Genomic DNA, 15,529 nt, shown 5'->3' with positions numbered 1-15,529 from the left:
GACTATGTGAGGCCCATTATACTGTAGGGAGGATTATGAGGGGCCCATTATACTGTATGGAGGATTATGAGGGGCCCATTATACTGCATAGAGCACTATGTGGGGCCTGTTATTCTGTATGGAGGACTATGTGGGGCCCATAATACTGTATGTAGCACTATGAGGTGGCACATTATATTGTATGGAGGACTATGTTAGGCCATTATTCTGTATGGAGGACTATGTGGGGCCATTTTTCTGTCTGGAGGACTATGTGGGACCCATTATTCTGTATGGAGGACTATGTGGGGCCCATTATTCTGTATGGAAAAATATGTGGGGCCAATTATTCTGTATGGAGGACTATGAGGTGGCACATTATTCAATATTGAGGACTATGTGGGGCCTATTTTACTATAAGAATGACAATGAGTTGGCCCATTATTCTGTATGGAGGACTATGTGATGCCCATGATTCTGTATGAATGACTGTGTGAGGACCATTATACTGTATGGAGGACTATGAGGTGGCACATTATATTGTTTGGAGGACTATGTGGGGCCATTATTCTGAATGGAGGACTATGTGGGGCCCATTATATTGTATAGAGGATTATTTGGGGCCATTATTCTGTATGGAGGACTATGAGGGGCAAATTATTCTGGTGGATGACTATGTGGGGCCCATTATTCTGTACGGAGGACTATGTGGGGCCCATTATTCTGTATGGAGGACTATGTGGGGCCTATTATTCTGTATGGAGGAAGATGTGGGGCCCATTATTCTGTATGGAGGACTATGTGGGCCCATTATACTGTATGGATGACTATGTGAGGCCCATTATACTGTGTAGAGGACTATGTGGGGCCCATTATACTGTATGGGTGACTATGTGAGGCCCATTATACTGTATGGAGGATTATGAGGGGCCCATTATACTATATGGAGGATTATGAGGGGCTCATTATACTGTATGGAGCACTATGTGGGCCCATTATTCAGTATGGAGGACTATGTGGGGCCTATTATTCTGTATGGAGGGCTATGTGGGGCCAATTATACTGTATGGAGGAAGATGTCGGACCCATTATTCTGTATGGAGGACTATGTGAGGCCCATTATACTGTATGGAGGGCTATGAGGTGGCACATTATATTGTATGGAGGACTATGTGAGGCCATTATTCTGTATGGAGGACTATGTGGTGCCCATTATATATTATCGAGGACTATTTGGGGCCCATTATTCTGGGTGGATGACTATGTGGGGCCCATTATACTGTATGAAGGACAATAAGTTGGCCCATTATTCTGTATGGTGGACTATGTGGGGCCCATTATTCTGTATGGAGGAGTATGTGGGGCCATTATTCTGTATGGAGGACTATGTGGGGCCCATTATTCTGTATGGAGGAGTATGTGGGGCCATTATTCTGTATGGAGGACTATCTAGGGCCCATTATTCTGTATGGAGGAATATGTGGGGCCCATTATTCTGTATGGAGGACTATCTAGGGCCCATTATTCTGTATGGAGGAAGATGTGGGGGCCATTATTCTGTATGGAGGACAATGAGTTGGCCCATTATTCTGTATGGAGGACTATGTGGGGCACATTATACTGTATGGAGGACTATGTGGGCCCATTATTCAGTAGGGAGGACTATGTTCGGCCTATTATTCTGTATGGAGGAAGATGTGGGGCCCATTATTCTATATGGAGGACTATGTGGGGCCCATTATACTGTATGGATGTCTATGTGAGACCCATTATACTGTGTGTTGGACTATGTGGGGCCCATTATACTGTATGATTGACTATGTGAGGCCCATTATACTTTATGGAGGATTATGAGGGGCCCATTATACTGTATGGAGGATTATGAGGGGCTCATTATACTGTAGGGAGCACTATGTGGGCCCATTATTCAGTATGGAGGACTATGTGGGGCCTATTATACTGTATGGAGGACTATGTGGGGCCCATTATACTGTATGGAGGACTATAAGGTGGCACATTAAACTGTATGGAGCACTATGTGGGCTCATTATTCAGTATTGAGGACTATGTGGGGCCTATTATTCTGTATGGAGGGCTATGTGGGGCCCATTATACTGAATGGGTGACTATGTGAGGCCCATTATACTGTAGGGAGGATTATGAGGGGCCCATTATACTGTATGGAGGATTATGAGGGGCCTATTATACTGTATGGAGCACTATGTGGGCCTATTATTCAGTATGGAGGAGTATGTGGGGCCTATTATTCTGTATGGAGGACTATGTGGGGCCCATAATACTGTATGGAGCACTATGACGTGGCACATTATATTTTATGTAGGACTATGTTGGGCCACTATTCTGTATGGAGGACTATGTGGGTCCCATTATTCTGTATGGAGGACTATGTGGGGACCATTATTCGGGATGGGAAAATATGTGGGGCCAATTATTCTGTGTGGAGGACTATGAGGTGGCACATTATTCAATATTGAGGACTATGTGGGGCCTATTTTACTGTAAGAAGGACAATGAGTTGGTCCATTATTCCGTATGGAGGACTATGTGATGCCCATTATTCTGTATGGAGGACTATGTGGGGACAATTATACTGTATGGAGGACTATGTGGGGCCCATGATTCTGTATGAATGACTGTGTGAGGCCCATTATACTGTATGGAGGACTATGAGGTGGCACATTATATTGTATGGAGGACTATGTGGGGCCATTATTCTGTATGGAGGACTATGTGGGGCCCATTATATTGAATAGAGGACTATTTGGGGCCATTATTATGTATGGAGGACTATGAGGGGCCCATTATTCTGGGTGGATGACTATCTGGGGCCCATTATTCTGTACAGAGGACTATGTGGGGCCCATTATTCTGTATGGAGGACTATGTGGGGCCTATTATTCTGTATGGAGGAAGATGCGGGGCCAATTATTCTGTATGGAGGACTATGTGGGGCCCATTATACTGTATGGATGACTATGTGAGGCCCATTATACTGTGTAGAGGACTATGTGGGGCCCATTATACTGTATGGGTGACTATGTGAGGCCCATTATACTGTGTAGAGGACTATGTGGGGCCCATTATACTGTATGGCGGATTATGAGGGGCCCATTATACTGTATGGAGGATTATGAGGGGCTCATTATACTGTATGGAGCACTATGTGGGCCCATTATTCAGTATGGAGGACTATGTGGGGCCTATTATTCTGTATGGAGGGCTATGTGGGGCCCATTATACTGTATGGAGGAAGTTGTGGGATCCATTATTCTGTATGGAGGACTATGTGAGGCCCATTATACTGTATGGAGGACTATGAGGTGGCACATTATATTGTATGGAGTACTATGTGGGGCCATTATTCTCTATGGAGGACTATGTGGAGCCCATTATATTTTATCGAGGACTATTTGGGGCCATTATTCTGTATGGAGGACTATGAGGGGCTCATTATTCTGGGTGGATGACTATGTGGGGCCCATTATACTGTATGAAGGACAATAAGTTGGCTTGTTATTCTGTATGGTGGACTATGTGGTGCCCATTATTCTGTACGGAGGACCATGTGGTGCCCATTATTCTGTACGGAGTACTATGTGAGGCCTATTATACTGTATGGAGGACTATATGGGGCCCATTATTCTGTATGGATGACTGTGTGAGGCCCATTATACTGTATGGAGGACTATGAGGTGGCACATTATATTGTATGGAGGATTATGAGGGGCCCATTATACTGTATGGAGCACTATGTCGGCCCATTATTCAGTATGAAGGACTATGTGGAGACTATTATTCTGTATCTAGGACTATGTGGGGCCCATTATACTGTATGGAGGACTATGAGGTGGCATATTATACTGTATGGAACACTATGTGGGCCCATTATTCTGTATGGAGGACTATGTGGTGCCCATTATTCTGGATGGAGGACTATGTGGGGCCCATTATTCTGTATGGATGACTGTGAGGCCCATTATACTGTATGGAGAACTATGAGGTGGCACATTACATTGTATGGATAACTATGTGGGGCCATTATTCTGTATGGAGGACGATGTGGGGCCATTATTCTGTATGGAGGACTATGTGTGGCCCATTATTCTGTATGGAAGAGTATGTGGGGCCATTATTCTGTATGGAGGACTATCTAGGGCCCATTATTCTGTATGGAGGAATATGTGGGGCCCATTATTCTGTATGGAGGACTATGTGGGGCCCATTATTCTGTATGGATGACTGTGAGGCCCATTATACTGTATGGATGACTATGAGGTGGCACATTACATTGTATGGATAACTATGTGGGGCCATTATTCTGTATGGAGGACGATGTGGGGCCATTATTCTGTATGGAGGACTATGTGGGACCCATTATTCTGTATGGAGGACTTTGTGGGGCCATTATTCTTTATTCTTTATGGAAGAATATGTGGTGCCCATTATTCTGTATGGAGGACTATCTAGGGCCCATTATTCTGTATGGAGGAATATGTGGGGGCCATTATTCTGTATGGAAGACAATGAGTTGGCTCATTATTCTGTATGGAGGGCTATGTGGGGCACATTATACTGTATGTAGCACTATGTGGGCCCATTATTCAGTATGGAGGACTATGTGGGGCCTATTATTCTGTATGGAGGAAGATGTGGGGCCCATTATTTTGTATGGAGGACTATGTGAGGCCGATTATACTGTGTGGAGGACTATATGGGGCCCATTATACTGTATGGAGGATTATGAGGGGCCCATTATACTGTATGGAGCACTATGTGGGCCCATTATTCAGTATGGAGGACTATGTGGAGCCTATTATTCTGTATCTAGGACTATGTGGGGCCTATTATACTGTATAGAGGACTATGAGGTGGCACATTACATTGTATGGATAACTATGTGGGGCCATTATTCTGTATGGAGGAATATGTGGGGCCCATTATTCTTTATGGAGGACTATCTAGGGCCCATTATTCTGTATGGAGGAAGATGTGGGGGCCATTATTCTGTATGGAGGACAATGAGTTGGCCCATTATTCTGTATGGAGGACTATGTGGGGCACATTATACTGTATGGAGCACTATGTGGGCCCATTATTCAGTAGGGAGGACTATGTGGGGCCTATTATTCTGTATGGAGGAAGATGTGGGGCCCATTATTCTATATGGAGGACTATGTGGGGCCCGTTATACTGTATGGATGACTATGTGAGGCCCATTATACTGTGTGTTGGACTATGTGGGGCCCATTATACTGTATGGGTGACTATGTGAGGCCCATTATACTTTATGGAGGATTATGAGGGGCCCATTATACTGTATGAAGGATTATGAGGGGCTCATTATACTGTAGGGAGCACTATGTGGGCCCATTATTCAGTATGGGGGACTATGTGGGGCCTATTATACTGTATGGAGGACTATGTGAGGCCCATTATACTGTATGGAGGACTATAAGGTGGCACATTAAACTGTATGGAGCACTATGTGGGCCCATTATTCAGTATTGAGGACTATGTGGGGCCTATTATTCTGTATGGAGGGCTATGTGAGGCCCATTATTCTGTATGGAGGACTATGTCGGACACATTATTCTGTATGGAGGAGTATGTGGGACCCATTATTCTGTATGGAGGACTATGTGGGGCCATTATTCTGTATGGAGGACTATCTAGGGCCCATTATTTTGTATGGAGGAATATATGGGGGCCATTATTCTGTATGGAGGACTATCTAGGGCCCATTATTTTGTATGGAGGAATATGTGGGGGCCATTATTCTGTATGGAGGACAATTAGTTGACCTATTTTTCTGTATGGAGGACTATGTGGGGCACATTATACTGTATGGAGCAGTATGTGGGCCCATTATTGAATATGGAGGACTATGTGGGGCCTATTATTCTGTATGGAGGAGTATGTGGAGCCCATTATACTGTATGGATGACTATGTGAGGCCCATTATGCTGTGTGGAGTACTATGTGGGGCCCATTATACTGTATGGGTGACTATGTGAGACCCCTTATACTGTATGGAGGATTATGAGGGGCCCATTATACTGTATGGAGGATTATGAGGGGCTCATTATACTGTATGGATTACTATGTGGGGCCATTATTCTGTATGGAGGACTATGTGGGGCCTATTATTCTGTATGGAGGACTATGTGGGGCCCATTATACTGTATGGAGGACTATGAGGTGACACATTAAACTGTATGAAGCACTATGTGGGCCCATTATTCAGTATTGAGGACTATGTGGGGCCTATTATTCTGTATGGAGGGCTATGTGAGGCCCATTATTCTGTATGGAGGACTCAATGGGGCTCATTATACTGTATGGAGAGCTTTGTGGGGATCACAGTTGCGGCATCATATTGTGTTGGGGTCACAGTAGGGTCATCATACCGTGTGTGTGGAGGGTTACCATGGAGGAAATCACTGTGATGGTATCATACTGTGTTTGGGAGGCACTTTTTTGCATCATACTTTATTATCTGTATTATTTATTAAGTCAAAGTTTTTTATCCTTTGTTATTACATATTTAAATTAGGCCATTGGGCCATTTGCTTTTTACTGCTCTTACATAACATTATATTATTCCAGTATGCCCTTTTTGTGATTGTCTTTTATTCTAAGATCTATTAATTAAATGTACTTTGTTCGTGGCACAACCCCTTTAAGAAAAGTATCATCATTATATTTGATAAGGAAAAACGTCTGCAATTCTAGACATTTTTTTAAATATGAACATTAGACTGCGACTTTGTCTAAGTTTTTAATTTTGGCCATCTGTGTATTTGAGTTTGACATCCCTGCCATAAATCGTCTGATCGCTGTGTTGTGCGGGTCGTTATAGGTACAGGAACACATATGTCCATGGTATTTGCTGATTTGTGATGTTTATTATCTTAAAAAGCACAATGAAAATGCCATTATTGTAATTGTTTTTCATTATTTTTTAGTAATGTTATAGGAAAAAAATCTTTTAATTTCCCTCTATAATACAGGGACAAAAAATACACTGCTATGTATAGATGTATCTCTATGTATCAGTAGCATTTGCCTGTGGGTTCAGAGTGTGCAAATATCGAAAATCCTCCGTGATATCAGCAGAGGCTGTTGCTCATAGCTTTAGTTGTTACCGGCAATGATAGCGGTTGTGGGTTTGATTCCCATGGAGACCAGAAAATGGTTTATTTCATTCATGTAAGAACAAAGCAGAGATGCAGACCCCACCCAAAGGAGCATGTGCTGACACCCATTGGACAAAAAGTGTAGTGGGTTTTATTTTAACCCCACCTAGAAATGAGAATTTCTGATGAGCCCAAAAGGGGGCAGGGTTAGGGACGGAACATAAAAGTCCCCATAAGAAAAAGTGATCCCCAATGATAAGAAGACTGAAAAGCCCTGATCTAAGTGATCAGGAGATTGGATCTTCAAATCCCCTATAGATTAAGAAAAAAAAAACATTTTTCTTCGGTCTTGGTGTTGGAGCCATAGCTGTTGCTAGAGACTATAAAGATATCTATCCTTCCCACTTAAAAAAATAAAAATACTTAAAAAATGTATCAATCATTTGTATATATTATAGGTGCTGTTTTTGCTGCCAATCAATGGGATATAAGGTCCTGATCCCAGCACCTATTGGTCAAAAGACCACTCTGAAGTGCGCAGCGCCTGCATAAGCTGTGTGGGGGCTCAATGGTAAGTCCTTGTGTCCGTACACCGCTCTCAGAAAAAAATCACATCATGCAGAAATCAATGGGGTCGCTCTGCTCCCATCTGCATCAGTTATTAGACAACCCCTTTCTATTAGGACAGAGCAGATATCCATCACTGCTTACTGTTGGGAAAGAGAGCCTGATGAAGGCATTAACACTGCCCCCTGCTGGATGATGTCTGGGGCGTTTCCTAGAGTAGAGCACATCCATCATGAATAACAAGTTTTACAATAACTGTCGCACTATAAACCGTTTGTCTGCAGCCCGGGCCTATGGCGGCAGGATGAAGACTACAATGAAGCTCTGTGTGGGCAGGGCTGCACTAACTACTGAGCTACTGTGTCAGCCAATCACTGAGCTCCATCAGTGACATATGCAAATGAGCTTCTGGGAAAAGGGACAGAGGCAACGTGTATTCAGGGTAAATCTCCTAAATTTTCGCCGTAGTTGAGCTTTCTATAGCAGGAGGGTGTTCAGCAGGGGCGGCTCATTATATTAGCAGAAAAAAAAGTTTCTCTCCCTAAAGTCAAAGTTTCTCATTTTACGGACTATAAATACAGTATAGGTTGCAGGAGTATATTGGAGGTGAGGGGTAGTCTGCACTAAAGAAAAAAATAAAAAAAAAAAAATAATAAAAAAAAAAAAAAAAGATATACATATCGTATATAAAAAAGTGATGTGACGCCTCAGTGATCCACCACGTGCATCTGAATGAAGGTTAATGGACTTGTGCCAATTATCCGTCATGAATCAGATATTTTTTCAGATATTTTTTTAGAATTTTTGATTCTAATTTATAAAGATACTACCATTAATACTACACAATATATCAACAGGCCATAACCGCATATCAACAGCACTACAGTAGTGACTATATACTGATCATTGACAAAACTGCTGTACAAAAACCAATATTCCCACCATACGGTGAGCATAAAGTAGTAGATACCAGTCCTACAGGGGCGCTATGTAGAGCACACGTGTCACATTCTGGCCCACGGGCCAAGTCTGGCTCTCAGGGTGATTGTGTTTGACCTGCGACGCTGGGGACTATATGGGGCCACTATACTGTCTGGAGGACTATGTGGGGCCTATTATCCTGTACGGAGGACTATGTGGGGCCTTTATACTGTATGGAGGACTATGTGGGGCCATTATACTGTATGGAGGACTATGTGGGGCCCATTATGCTGTATGGATGACTATGTGAGGCCCATTATACTGTATGGGTGACTATGTGAGGCCCATTTTACTGTAGGGAGGATTGTGAGGGGCCCATTATTCTGTATGGAGGACTATGTGAGGCCCATTATACTGTATGGAGGATTATGAGGGGCCCATTATACTGTATGGAGCACTATGTGGGCCTATTATTCAGAATGGAGGAGTATGTGGGGCCTATTATTCTGTATGGAGGACTATGTGGGGCCCATAATACTGTATGGAGCACTATGAGGTGGCACATTATATTGTATGGAGGACTATGTGGGGCCATTTTTCAGTATGGAGGACTATGTGGGACCCATTATTCTGTATGGAGGATTATGTGGGGCCCATTATTCTGTATGGAAAAATATGTGGGGCCAATTATTCTGTATGGAGGACTATGAGGTGGCACATTATTCAATATTGAGGACTATGTGGGGCCTATTTTATTGTAAGAAGGACAATGAGTTGGCCCATTATTCTGTATGGAGGACTATGTGGGGACAATTATACTGTATGGAGGACTATGTGGGGCCCATGATTCTGTATGAATGACTGTGTAAGGCCCATTATACTGTATGGAGGACTATGAGGTGGTACATTATATTGTATGGAGGACTATGTGGGGCCATTATTCTGTATGGAGGACTATGTGGGGCCCATTATATTGTATCGAGGACTATTTGGGGCCATTATTCTGTATGGAGGACTATGAGGGGCCCATTATTCTGGGTGGATGCCTATGTGGGGCCCATTATACTGTAAGAAGGACAAAAAGTTGGCCCATTATTCTGTATGGTGGACTATGTGGTGCTCATTATTCTGAACGGAGGACTATGTGGGGCCCATTATTCTCTATGGAAGAAGATGTGGGGCCCATTATTCTGTATGGAGGACTATGTGGGCCCATTATACTGTATGGATGACTATGTGAGGCCCATTATACTGTGTGGAGGACTATGTGTGGCCCATTATACTGTATGGGTGACTATGTGAGGCCCATTATACTGTATGGAGGATTATGAGGGACCCATTATACTGTATGGAGGATTATGAGGGGCTCATTATACTGTATGGAGCACTATGTGGGACCATTATTCAGTATGGAGGACTATGTGGGGCCTATTATTCTGTATCGAGGACTATGTGGGGCACATTATACTGTATCGAGGAAGATGTGGGACCCATTATTCTGTATGGAGGACTATGTGGGGCCCATTATTCTGTATGGAGGACTATGTGGGGCCCATTATTCTACATGGAGGACTATGTGAGGCCCATTATACTGTATGGAGGACTATGAGGTGGCACATTATACTGTATCGAGGAAGATGTGGGACCCATTATTCTGTATGGAGGACTATGTGGGGCCCATTATTCTGTATGGAGGACTATGTGGGGCCCATTATTCTACATGGAGGACTATGTGAGGCCCATTATACTGTATGGAGGACTATGAGGTGGCACATTATATTGTATGGAGGACTATGTGGGACCATTATTCTGTATGGAGGACTATGTGGGGCCTATTATATTGTATCGAGGACTATTTGGGGCCATAATTCTGTATGGAGGACTATGAGGGGCCCATTATTCTGGGTGGATGACTATGTGGGGCCCATTATACTGTAAGAAGGACAAAAAGTTGGCCCATTATTCTGTATGGTGGACTATGTGGTGCTCATTATTCTGTACGGAGGACTATGTGGGGCCCATTATTCTGTATGGAAGAAGATGTGGGGCCCATTATTCTGTATGGAGGACTATGTGGGCCCATTATACTGTATGGATGACTATGTGAGGCCCATTATACTGTGTGGAGGACTATGTGTGGCCCATTATACTGTATGGGTGACTGTGTGAGGCCCATTATACTGTATGGAGGATTATGAGGGGCCCATTGTACTGTATGGAGGATTATGAGGGGCTCATTATACTGTATGGAGCACTATGTGGGACCATTATTCAGTATGGAGGACTATGTGGGGCCTATTATTCTGTATGGAGGACTATGTGGGGCACATTATACTGTATGGAGGACTATGTGGGACCCATTATTCTGTATGGAGGACTATGTGGGGCCCATTATTCTACATGGAGGACTATGTGAGGCCCATTATACTGTATGGAGGACTATGAGGTGGCACATTATACTGTATCGAGGAAGATGTGGGACCCATTATTCTGTATGGAGGACTATGTGGGGCCCATTATTCTACATGGAGGACTATGTGAGGCCCATTATACTGTATGGAGGACTATGAGGTGGCACATTATATTGTATGGAGGACTATGTGGGGCCATTATTCTGTATGGAGGACTATGTGGGGCCCATTATATTGAATCGAGGACTATTTGGGGCCATTATTCTGTATGGAGGACTATGAGGGGCCCATTATTCTGGGTGGATGACTATGTGGGGCCCATTATACCGTATGAAGGACAATAAGTTGGCCCATTATTCTGTATGGTGGACTGCGTGGTGCCCATTATTCTGTACGGAGGACTATGTGAGGCCCATTATACTGTATGGAGGACTATGTGGGGCCCATTATTCTGTATGGATGACTATGTGAGGCCCATTGTACTGTATGGAGGACTATGAGGTGGCACATTATATTGTATGGAGGATTATGAGGGGCCCATTATACTGTATGGAGCACTATGTGGGCCCATTATTCAGTATGGAGGACTATATGTAGCCTATTATTCTGTATCTAGGACTATGTGGGGCCAATTTTACTGTATGGAGGACTATGAGGTGGCACATTATACTGTATGGAACACTACGTGGGCCCATTATTCCGTATGGAGGACTATGTGGTGCCCATTATTCTGTATGGAGGACTATGTGGGGCCCATTATTCTCTATGGATGACTATGAGGCCCATTGTACTGTATGGAGGACTATGAGTTGGCACATTACATTGTACGGATAACTATGTGGTGCCATTATTCTGTATGAAAGACGATGTGGGGACATTATTCTGTATGGAGGACTATGTCGGACACATTATTCTGTATGGAGGAGTATGTGGGACCCATTATTCTGTATGGAGGACTATGTGGGGCCATTATTCTGTATGGAGGACTATCTAGGGCCCATTATTTTGTATGGAGGAATATATGGGGGCCATTATTCTGTATGGAGGACTATCTAGGGCCCATTATTTTGTATGGAGGAATATGTGGGGGCCATTATTCTGTATGGAGGACAATTAGTTGACCTATTTTTCTGTATGGAGGACTATGTGGGGCACATTATACTGTATGGAGCAGTATGTGGGCCCATTATTGAATATGGAGGACTATGTGGGGCCTATTATTCTGTATGGAGGAGTATGTGGAGCCCATTATACTGTATGGATGACTATGTGAGGCCCATTATGCTGTGTGGAGTACTATGTGGGGCCCATTATACTGTATGGGTGACTATGTGAGACCCCTTATACTGTATGGAGGATTATGAGGGGCCCATTATACTGTATGGAGGATTATGAGGGGCTCATTATACTGTATGGATTACTATGTGGGGCCATTATTCTGTATGGAGGACTATGTGGGGCCTATTATTCTGTATGGAGGACTATGTGGGGCCCATTATACTGTATGGAGGACTATGAGGTGACACATTAAACTGTATGAAGCACTATGTGGGCCCATTATTCAGTATTGAGGACTATGTGGGGCCTATTATTCTGTATGGAGGGCTATGTGAGGCCCATTATTCTGTATGGAGGACTCAATGGGGCCCATTATACTGTATGGAGAGCTTTGTGGGGATCACAGTTGCGGCATCATATTGTGTTGGGGTCACAGTAGGGTCATCATACCGTGTGTGTGGAGGGTTACCATGGAGGAAATCACTGTGATGGTATCATACTGTGTTTGGGAGGCACTTTTTTGCATCATACTTTATTATCTGTATTATTTATTAAGTCAAAGTTTTTTATCCTTTGTTATTACATATTTAAATTAGGCCATTGGGCCATTTGCTTTTTACTGCTCTTACATAACATTATATTATTCCAGTATGCCCTTTTTGTGATTGTCTTTTATTTTATTCTAAGATCTATTAATTAAAATGTACTTTGTTCGTGGCACAACCCCTTTAAGAAAAGTTTCATCATCATTTTTGATAGGGAAAAACGTCTGCAATTCTAGACATTTTTTTAAATATGAACATTAGCCTGCGACTTTGTCTAAGTTTTTAATTTTGGCCATCTGTGTATTTGAGTTTGACATCCCTGCCATAAATCGTCTGATCGCTGTGTTGTGCGGGTCGTTATAGGTACAGGAACACATATGTCCATGGTATTTGCTGATTTGTGATGTTTATTATCTTAAAAAGCTCAATGAAAATGCCATTATTGTAATTGTTTTTCATTATTTTTTAGTAATGTTATAGGAAAAAAATCTTTTAATTTCCCTCTATAATACAGGGACAAAAAATACACTGCTATGTATAGATGTATCTCTATGTATCAGTAGCATTTGCCTGTGGGTTCAGAGTGTGCAAATATCGAAAATCCTCCCAGTGATATCAGCAGAGGCTGTTGCTCATAGCTTTAGTTGTTACCGGCAATGATAGCGGTTGTGGGTTTGATTCCCATGGAGACCAGAAAATGGTTTATTTAATTCATGTAAGAACAAAGCAGAGATGCAGACCCCACCCAAAGGAGCATGTGCTGACACCCATTGGACAAAAAGTGTAGTGGGTTTTATTTTAACCCCACCTAGAAGTGAGAATTTCTGATGAGCCCAAAAGGGGGCAGGGTTAGGGATGGAACATAAAAGTCCCCATAAGAAAAAGTGATCCCCAATGATAAGAAGACTGAAAAGCCCTGATCTAAGTGATCAGGAGATTGGATCTTCAAATCCCCTATAGATTAGGAAAAAAAACATTTTTCTTCGGTCTTGGTGTTGGTGCCATAGCTGTTGCTAGAGACTATAAAGATATCTATCCTTCCCACTTAAAAAAATAAAAATACTTAAAAAATGTATCAATCATTTGTATATATTATAGGTGCTGTTTATGCTGCCAATCAATGGGATATAAGGTCCTGATCCCAGCACCTATTGGTCAAAAGACCACTCTGAAGTGCGCAGCGCCTGCATAAGCTGTGTGGGGGCTCAATGGTAAGTCCTTGTGTCCGTACACCGCTCTCAGAAAAAAATCACATCATGCAGAAATCAATGGGGTCGCTCTGCTCCCATCTGCATCAGTTATTAGACAACCCCTTTCTATTAGGACAGAGCAGATATCCATCACTGCTTACTGTTGGGAAAGAGAGCCTGATGAAGGCATTAACACTGCCCCCTGCTGGATGATGTCTGGGGCGTTTCCTAGAGCAGAGCACATCCATCATGAATAACAAGTTTTACAATAACTGTCGCACTATAAACCGTTTGTCTGCAGCCCGGGCCTATGGCGGCAGGATGAAGACTACAATAAAGCTCTGTGTGGGCAGGGCTGCACTAACTACTGAGCTACTGTGTCAGCCAATCACTGAGCTGCATCAGTGACATATGCAAATGAGCTTCTGGGAAAAGGGACAGAGGCAACGTGTATTCAGGGTAAATCTCCTAAATTTTCGCCGTAGTTGAGCTTTCTATAGCAGGAGGGTGTTCAGCAGGGGCGGCTCATTATATTAGCAGAAAAAAAAGTTTCTCTCCCTAAAGTCAAAGTTTCTCATTTTATGGACTATAAATACAGTATAGGTCGCAGGAGTATATTGGAGGTGAGGGGTAGTCTGCACTAAAGAAAAAAAAAAATAAAAAAAAGAGATATACATATCGTATATAAAAAAGTGATGTGACGCCTCAGTGTCTGCACTAAAGAAAAAAAAAATAAAAAAAATAAAAAAAGAGATAATACATATCGTATATAAAAAAGTGATGTGACGCCTCAGTGTCTGCACTAAAGAAAAAAAAAAGAAAAAAAGAGATATACATAGCGTATATAAAAAAGTGATGTGACGCCTCAGTGATCCACCACGTGCATCTGAATGAAGGTTAATGGACTTGTGCCAATTATCCGTCATGAATCAGATATTTTTTTAGAATTTTTAATTTTAATTTATAGAGATACTACCATTAATACTACACAATATATCAACAGGCCATAACCGCATATCACCAGCACTACAGTACTGACTATATACTGATCATTGACAAAACTGCTGTACAAAAACCAATATTCCCACCATACGGTGAGCATAAAGTAGTAGATACCAGTCCTACAGGGGCGCTATGTAGAGCACACGTGTCACATTCTGCCCACGGGCCAAGTCTGGCTCTCAGGGTGATTGTGTTTGGCCTGCGACGCTGGGGACTATATGGGGCCACTATACTGTCTGGGGGACTATATGGGGCCACTATACTGTCTGGAGGACTATGTGGGGCCATTATACTGTCTGGAGGACTATGTGGGGCCATTATACTGTCTGGAGGACTATGTGGGGCCTATTATCCTGTAAGGAGGACTATGTGAGGCCATTATACTGTATGGAGGACTATGTGAGGCCATTATACTATATGAAGGACTATGTGGGGCCAATATTATGTATGGAGGACTATGTGGGGCACATTATTCTGTA

Source organism: Phyllobates terribilis, unplaced genomic scaffold (assembly GCF_046119375.1).
Source record: "Phyllobates terribilis strain yellow unplaced genomic scaffold, ASM4611937v1 Scaffold_587__1_contigs__length_1013667, whole genome shotgun sequence".
NCBI lineage: Eukaryota > Metazoa > Chordata > Amphibia > Anura > Dendrobatidae > Phyllobates > Phyllobates terribilis.
This window is presented reverse-complemented; position numbering follows the sequence as displayed.